Source organism: Triticum dicoccoides, chromosome 2B, assembly GCF_002162155.2.
Source record: "Triticum dicoccoides isolate Atlit2015 ecotype Zavitan chromosome 2B, WEW_v2.0, whole genome shotgun sequence".
NCBI classification, from domain to species: Eukaryota; Viridiplantae; Streptophyta; class Magnoliopsida; order Poales; family Poaceae; genus Triticum; species Triticum dicoccoides.
In genome coordinates, this window is record NC_041383.1 from 24177391 (window position 1) to 24185590 (window position 8200).

The following is an 8200-nucleotide window of genomic DNA, read 5'->3' on the forward strand; positions in this document are numbered from 1 at the left end:
AGGGGATGGGGATTTGTAGTCGGCGAGGCCGGCTGCGGCGGGGAGGAGTCCCAATGCCGCACGACGCCCTCCGACGAACGGTCGGCTGCGGCGTACGACGCACGTCGCCTGCCGATCGCCGCTGCCGGGGACGGGGAGGAGAGCAGAGCACCGCGCCGGAGCTGAGCACGGGGGGGTGGGATTCGGGGGAGAGTTAGGGTTCTGGACATATACCCCTTGGGCTGGGCTTGGCTGGGCTGGCCAGCGGGACATTTATCTGCGACGGCCCGAAAGGATGGCCATCAATAGTTAAGTTGATGATAGCATTTCCTCTAAAAAAACTCAAAAAAAAATAAGTTGATAGCCCTCTAGAAGGTAGGTATGTTTAAGGCTCGTTTTAGCATAAAAAATGTATAAGGCTCATATAATTCGAAGTATCGACTCAACAAAATCAGAGAAATATATAGTGTTTTTATATGATATGGAACATTAGGAATTTTTTCCAACATAGTTAGTTTGATTTGTAGGATTGGAATCACGAGGAAAAGCTCTATCCATCCAAACCTCTTCATGCATTTTATTTGTTTTTCAAACACTCATTGATCCAAATTTCTATTATTTTTAATTTTATAGGATTTAAGAGGCCATATCTCTCCAATCCGACATTTTCCATGTTCCCGTGTTTTGAAACTTCTACAAATGAAAGAGACCTTAACCCCTAGACTATTAGGTTTGGGACACCTCTTACCCTAACATTTATTATGGTGTTATTAGAATATAGCCTTAACAACAAGGTTACTCTCCTAATACTGGCTTGTTAGCCACTTTGGATGATGTTGCTCCAGTTTAATTTATTCTCCACCAACTGAACACGGCACGTTGTTCCCTTTGCAGGATGCATCTCTCATGTTTTAGCCCCGGTGCTTCCTCTCGAACCAGGCTAGTGGCGTAGACGATATGCGGGCTATGGGACCGCGACCCGTGTCGTGATGTCGTGTCTTCTTTGATGACCATAGTACATTTGACATTGTTTAGCATTGTATCGATTTGATCCCTAGCTCGGCCATTGAACCAGGAATCATGGCGGACCATGGAGAAGTCTAGGCAACGCTCGGGGCAATTTAGTCTTGGTCATGTGGTTAATCACCCACTATATATACCTCTCATGCCTGATTTCACCTGAAACACGATTTCAAACAAAAATGTAGATATCACTCACAGTGTTTTGTGAATATTTATAGGAAAAGTTTAATTAAACATTGCCCTTATTGGTCCACTTTATTTTCAAGTCGTTCCTCTGGCCCATGCGATAGACATGGGCACACTGGTGATTTGTACTACAAGCATAGGCATGCGCTGGCGCCTCTGCCTCTGCCTCTGCCTCTGCCTCGCTGCTTGTCATAGTCCGTATTTGTAGTGTTAAGTAGTTGTCGTGTATGTCTAGTTGTGAGCATGTGTCCGACGTAGAAGTTGGTGGCCAACCAAAGCGAACCATGTTCGAGACTCTGTGAGGGACAAATTGCATGGTTAACCCTAAAAAATGCATGTTCCCCATCGACACCACACCACACCCCCCCCTAAAACTACTAAGTACAAGGTAGCACTAAGCACCTCCCATCTCGACTTCTGCCAGCATCATTGACGAAGAATATCTAGGATTGGCCTATGGCCAAACTTCCCCTAGCGACTCTCAACGGTGGCTCGAAGGAGATAAGAGGGAGATACTAGGAGAGAAAATGTGGCTTAACTCATTGTTACTGTTTTTTTAAAACGATGAGGTTCATGAAGGACCGAGAAAATGTACTTTATTGAAAAAGATAATTCTTACGAGGACCCTAAGAAAATATGAAATTACACAATAGTCATTTCTGCTTTTGCCCGGAATCGGGCCCATAACTAAACAAACCGAGGCTCTGTTGGAAATATGCCCTAGAGGCAATAATAAAAGGATTATTATTATATTTCCTTGTTCATGATAATTGTCTTTTATTCATGCTATAATTGTATTATCCGGAAATCATAATGCACGTGTGAATACATGGACCACAATATGTCCTGAGCCTCTAGTTGACTAGCTCGTTGATCAACAGATAGTCATGGTTTCCTGACTATGGACATTGGATGTCATTGATAACGGGATCACATCATTAGGAGAATGATGTGATGGACAAGTGCAGTTCGTTTGCTAGAGCTTTTCCAATATCAAGTATCTTTTCCTTAGACCATGAGATCGTGTAACTCCCGGATACCGTAGGAGTGCTTTGGGTGTACCAAACGTCACAACGTAACTGGGTGACTATAAAGCACTAGTAGAAAAAGGACCTAATATGAGACACATTAGTGCCGGTTTGGTTTTGAGCCGGCACTAATGTGTCCAATAGTACCGGTTCCAACGACTAGCCGGCCGTTCTCATTAGTACCGGTTCGTGGCGAACCTATAGTACCGGTTCGTGCCACGAACCGGTACTAAAGAGGGTGGTGGCAGGGTGTTGTCAGTCTGGGGCCCGTCCAGCACCTTTAGTACCGATTCGTGGCACGAACTGGTACTAAAGGTCGACGTACATAAACCCATCGTCCCCCCGAGCCACTTTGTTCTTCCCCTTTCCCCTCACTCCTCTGTTCTTCCCCCTCTCTCCTCGAGCTCCTCACAAATTTTGCCCGAAATTTGTCAAGATTTGAAGGCCTCCATACATTCAAATGATCACAAAGATTAGCAACTTTGTCCTTTCAACTCTCATTGCTAGATTAGCTCTTGCAATGCTTTGTATAGTGATTAATTTGGGAGGAATAATTATATTTGCTAGTATTTGATTTATATGCAATTTGAGCACAAAAAAAACACTTAGTTTGCATATGTAGGTGTGGTTTACTTAGTGCCTTCTAAATCTCCGTCGTAACCACCGTCGATCGCCCGCACCGTCCCGTCACCGGCACCACCTTCTGATGAGGCTCTTGTTCGTGAATGTTTTACATTACCAAATTGATGTTTATGTGATTTGGATATATAGTTACTCGTATAATTATCTTACCCGTACGTTGTTTGTTATACATAGTGCCATGGTTTTGATATCCGTCCCCGTCGGCCCTCATCCTTGTTATGATTCGGATGTGGTATATTCTCTTTTAAAACTAGTTGTTGCATTTCGTGTTTATGACAAATTATGCTCATCAAGTTGACATAGATATTTTTATCTAGGAGGTATGTGAACCGGAAATTCTAACCGACCCTATTGTCGAGAGGTTAAATTTAGTTGAAAGAGAAAACGAGTATTTGAAAGAAAAATTGAAAAGAATTGAGGGGGAGAAGATGGAATTAGAGTTGCATGTTGCCGATGTCGTCGATGATCACAAGATCAAGATGGAGAAAATGAGGTTGAAGATTAGAAAGATTAGAAAATATGCCATTGATAGTGTGGCTTGGTATCATTATGCTGTTGGATCAATTGTTACCTTAATTGCGATCTTCATCGCATTTGTTGTTGCATTTAAATTCTTTAGTTAGAGAGTTATTTGTATGTTGCATTTATTAAGTGTTGTATATGAACTTTATGTATGAACTTTATGTATGAACTTGTATTAATTTGGTCTATTCGGTGTTGTGTAATGAAGATGAGCCGACAATGGATATATGATGACAGATGCTCTCCCGAGTTCATTAATGGCGTGCATACTTTTCTGCTTGCCGCTGAGGCAAACAAGCGGGCGGATGGTTTTATGCCTTGTCCATGTGCTGGCTATAAGAATGGTCACAGTTACTCTACGTCAAGAACCATTTACGTCCACCTATTTGAGTCCGGTTTCATGCCCCACTATAATGTTTGGATCAAGCACGGAGAAATAGGGGTTATGATGGAAGACAATGAAGAAGAAGAGGACGACGACGGCTATCCTGGCCATGGGTTCCCTGAATACGATGATACAACAATGGGGGAAGAAGCTGAGCCGGCAATGCAGAAAGAAGCTGAAGAAGAGGCATCAGATGAGCCCGCTGATGATCTAGGTCGGGCCATTGCCGATGCAAAGAGAAACTGCGCAAGTGATCTGGAGAGGACGAAGTTGCAGCGCATGTTAGAGGATCACAAGAAATTGTTGTACCCGAATTGCGAAGCTGACAAAAAAAAGTTGGGCACCACACTTGAATTGCTGTAATGGAAGGCAGAGAATGGTGTATCTGACAAGGGATTTGAAAAGTTGCTGGTAATGATAAAGAATATGCTTCCAAAGGACAACGAATTGCCCTAGAGTACGTATGAAGCAAAGAAGGATGTCTGCCCTCTAGGGTTAGAGGTGCAAAAGATACATGCATGCCCTAATGACTGCATCCTCTACCGCGGTGAGTACGAGGATTTGAATGCTTGCCCGGTATGCGGTGCATTGCGTTATAAGATCAATCGCGATGACCCTGGTGATGTCGAGGGTGAGCGCCCCAGAAAGAAGATTCCTGCCAAGGTGATGTGCTATGCTCCTATAATACCACGGTTGAAACGTTTGTTCCAAAACAAAGAGCATGCGAAGGCGATGCGGTGGCATGCAGAAGATCGTAAGAAAGACGGAAAATTGAGAGTACCCGCTGACGGTTCACAGTGGAGAAAAATCGAGAGAAAGTACTGGGAGGAGTTTGCAGGTGACCCAAGGAACGTATGGTTTGGTCTAAGCGCAGATGGCATTAATCCTTTTGGGAAGCAGAGCAGCAACCATAGCACGTGGCCTGTGACTCTATGTTTGTATAACCTTCCTCCTTGGTTGTGCATGAAGCGGAAGTTCATTATGATGCCAGTGCTCATCCAAGGCCCTAAGCAACCCAACAATGACATTGATGTGTACCTAAGGCCATTAGTTGAAGAACTCTTACAACTGTGGAATGGAACATGTGTACGTGCGTGGGATGAGCACATGGGGGAAGAATTTGACCTAAAGGCATTGTTGTTCGTGACCATCAATGATTGGCCTGCTCTCAGTAACCTTTCAGGACAGACAAACAAGGGATACCGCGGATGCACGCACTGTTTGGATGATATCGACAGTATATATTTGAATAATTGTAAGAAGAATGTGTACCTGGGACATAGTCGATTTCTTTCGTGCAGGCATCCCATAAGAAAGAAAGGCAAGCATTTCAAAGGTGAAGCGGATCACCAGACGAAGCCTCGCCACCGTACTGGTGCTGATGTACATGATATGGTCAAGGATTTGAAGGTAATCTTTGGAAAGGGTCATGGCGGACAACCTGTTCCGAAGGACGCTGACAGACGCGCACCCATGTGGAAGAAGAAATCTATATTTTGGGACCTGCCATATTGGAAAGACCTAGAGGTCCGCTCCGCAATCGACGTGATGCACGTGACGAAGAATCTTTGCGTGACTCTGCTTGACTTTTTGGGCGTGTATGGGAAGACAAAAGATACACCAGAGGCACGGGAGGACCAGCAACGTATGCACGGAAAAGACGACATACATCAGGGTCAGGCCAGCTACGCTCTTACCAAAGAAGAGAAGGAAATCTTCTTCGAATGCCTGCTCAGCATGAAGGTACCGTCTGGCTTCTCGTTGAATATAAAAGGAATAATAAATATGGCAGAGAAAAAGTTCCAGAACCTAAAGTCTCATGACTGCCACGTGATTATGACGCAACTCCTTCCGGTTGCATTGAGGGGGCTTCTACCGGAAAACGTTCGATTGGCCATTGTGAAGCTATGTGCATTCCTCAATGCAATCTCTCAGAAGGTAATCGATCCAGATATCATACCAAGGTTACAGAATAATTTGATGCAACGTCTTGTCAGTTTCGAGTTGGTGTTCCCACCATCCTTCTTCAACATCATGACGCACGTCCTAGTTCACCTTTGCGAAGAGATTAACGTTTTGGGTCCTGTATTTCTACACAATATGTTCCCCTTTGAAAGGTTCATGGGAGTCTTGAAGAAATATGTTCATAACCGTGCTACGCCAGAAGAAAGCATCTCGAAGGGCCATGAAAATGAGGAGGTCATTGAGTTTTGTATTGACTTTATTCCTGACCTTAAACCGATTGGTGTTCCTGAATCGCGGCATAAGGGCAGACTGGAAGGAAAAGGCACGCTAGGAGGGCATCAAATAATATGTATGGACGGGCATTCTCTCACTGAAGCACACTACACAGTTCTACAGAATTCCGCCTTGGTGGCTCCGTATATGGAGGAACACAAGAATTTTCTATAGTCCAAACACCCGGAAAAGTCTGACGACTGGATTACACGCGAACAAACGAGGACTTTCGCCGGTTGGTTGCAGAAACGTGCCCTGAATGATGGCGATATTCAAAATGACCTATACTCGCTGTCCCAGTTACCATCTTCGAATATAATGACTTTCAAAGGGTACCAGATAAATGGGAATACATTTTACACGATCGCCCAAGATAAGAAGAGCATCAACCAAAACAGTGGTGTCCGCTTTGATGCAACAACCAACACGGGAAAGGAAACATATTATGGTTACATAGAGGACATATGGGAACTTAACTATGGATCAGGTGATTTGAAGGTCCCTTTGTTTCGGTGCAAATGGGTCAATATGACACGAGGCGGGGTGACGGAAGACCCGCAGTACGGAATGACAACAGTGGATCTCAACAATCTTGCGTATGCAGACGAACCATTCGTCCTAGCCAATGATGTGGCGCAGGTTTTTTATGTGAAAGACATGTCTACCAGGCCGAGAAAAAGAAAAGATAAGGAAGCGAATGGATCATACGACGAGCCAAAGCGCCACATAGTTCTTTCAGGAAAAAGAAACATCGTGGGAGTGGATGACAAGACAGACATGTCAGAAGATTATGAAAAGTTTGATGAAATTGCTCCATTCACAGTGAATATTGACCCGAGCATCCAGTTAAATGATGAAGATTTTCCCTGGCTACGGCGCAAAGGGACACATGAGAAGAAAAAGTTTCACTCCCAAATATCTGGGATGTGATCGGCTTCACTATCATCACTTTCTTCTGTGTTTCACACCCAGGAGGGAATGTCTGTAATAGTTAGGGTAGTTAATTATGTGTTATGGCATTTGAAACGCGAAGAAATTTTATGTGCAAACAAATTCTTTTTCATGCATTTACTGATTTTTTTTCTAGCTAAATGACCCTGAAATTGAAAAACATTTGAAATGAACTCAGAAAAGGTTGAAAGTTGGCATGGTATCATAATTTCATACAAATAGCATGTGCAAAAAAGTAGAAAGGGTTACGGCAAAAACTAGATACACTTCGTGTACAAAATGGATAATCTTTTTCGAAAACTGAAATGTTACAAAGGCATTTCATTTTTTAAATAACCTAAGCATTACCAAATTGAATATAATGATAAAACACACTAATATTAAATATAAGAAAAAAGAATCACTGAAAAATCTTTTTCCAAAGTTAAGTTATTCACAAACTACTGATTCACACAAATTTCAAATAATTCAAAATTTAAACTATTCAAATTTGAAAACTACCGGCACTAACAGATCAAAGTTTGTAAATTTTATTACCTAAAGCAAAAATATTCACAAAGAAACTCTAAATACAGCAAAAAACAACTCAAAAATAAATAAAATAAATAAAAAAGCAAAAAAATTAAGAAAATAAAAAAAGCCCGCCTACTGGGCCAAAGCGGCCTGCATACGACTAGAAACTCAACCTTTTGTTGGGCCAGGATGCAGGCCCGCAAAGGCCCAGTAGGCCCACATGACAGCAATGAATTGGTAGGCCCAGTAGGCCTGCCTAGGAGAGGAGCTCGAGAGAGCTACCGCACTCGGGCTTATAAACCAGTGCGGTAGCCTCTCGGCTAGCGAGGTGGGACTAAACTTGTCGTACCGCACTGTGCCAGCGCACCCCCTTTAGTACCGGGTGGTGTCACCAACCGGTACTAAAGGGTGGGCCTTTAGTACCGGTTGGAGCCACCACCCGGTACTAAAGGGGGTGCACTTCCCGCCGCTTGGCCTGGCCAAAACAGACCTTTAGTATCGGTTGGTGGCTCCAACCGATACTAAAGGTCCATTGTATATATACAACACTTGAAAAAAATTCAGTTTTCCTATGTTCTCCCCTCTGTTTCTCCCTCCGTTGCGCCGCCCTGCCCCGATCGTCGCCGCCCCCGCCCCTCGTCGCCTACCCCGGCCGTCCCCGCCCCTCGTCGCCACCCCCGTCGACGTCGCCGCCCCGGCCGTCCCCGTCCCCGTCGTCCCCGTCCCCGCGCCC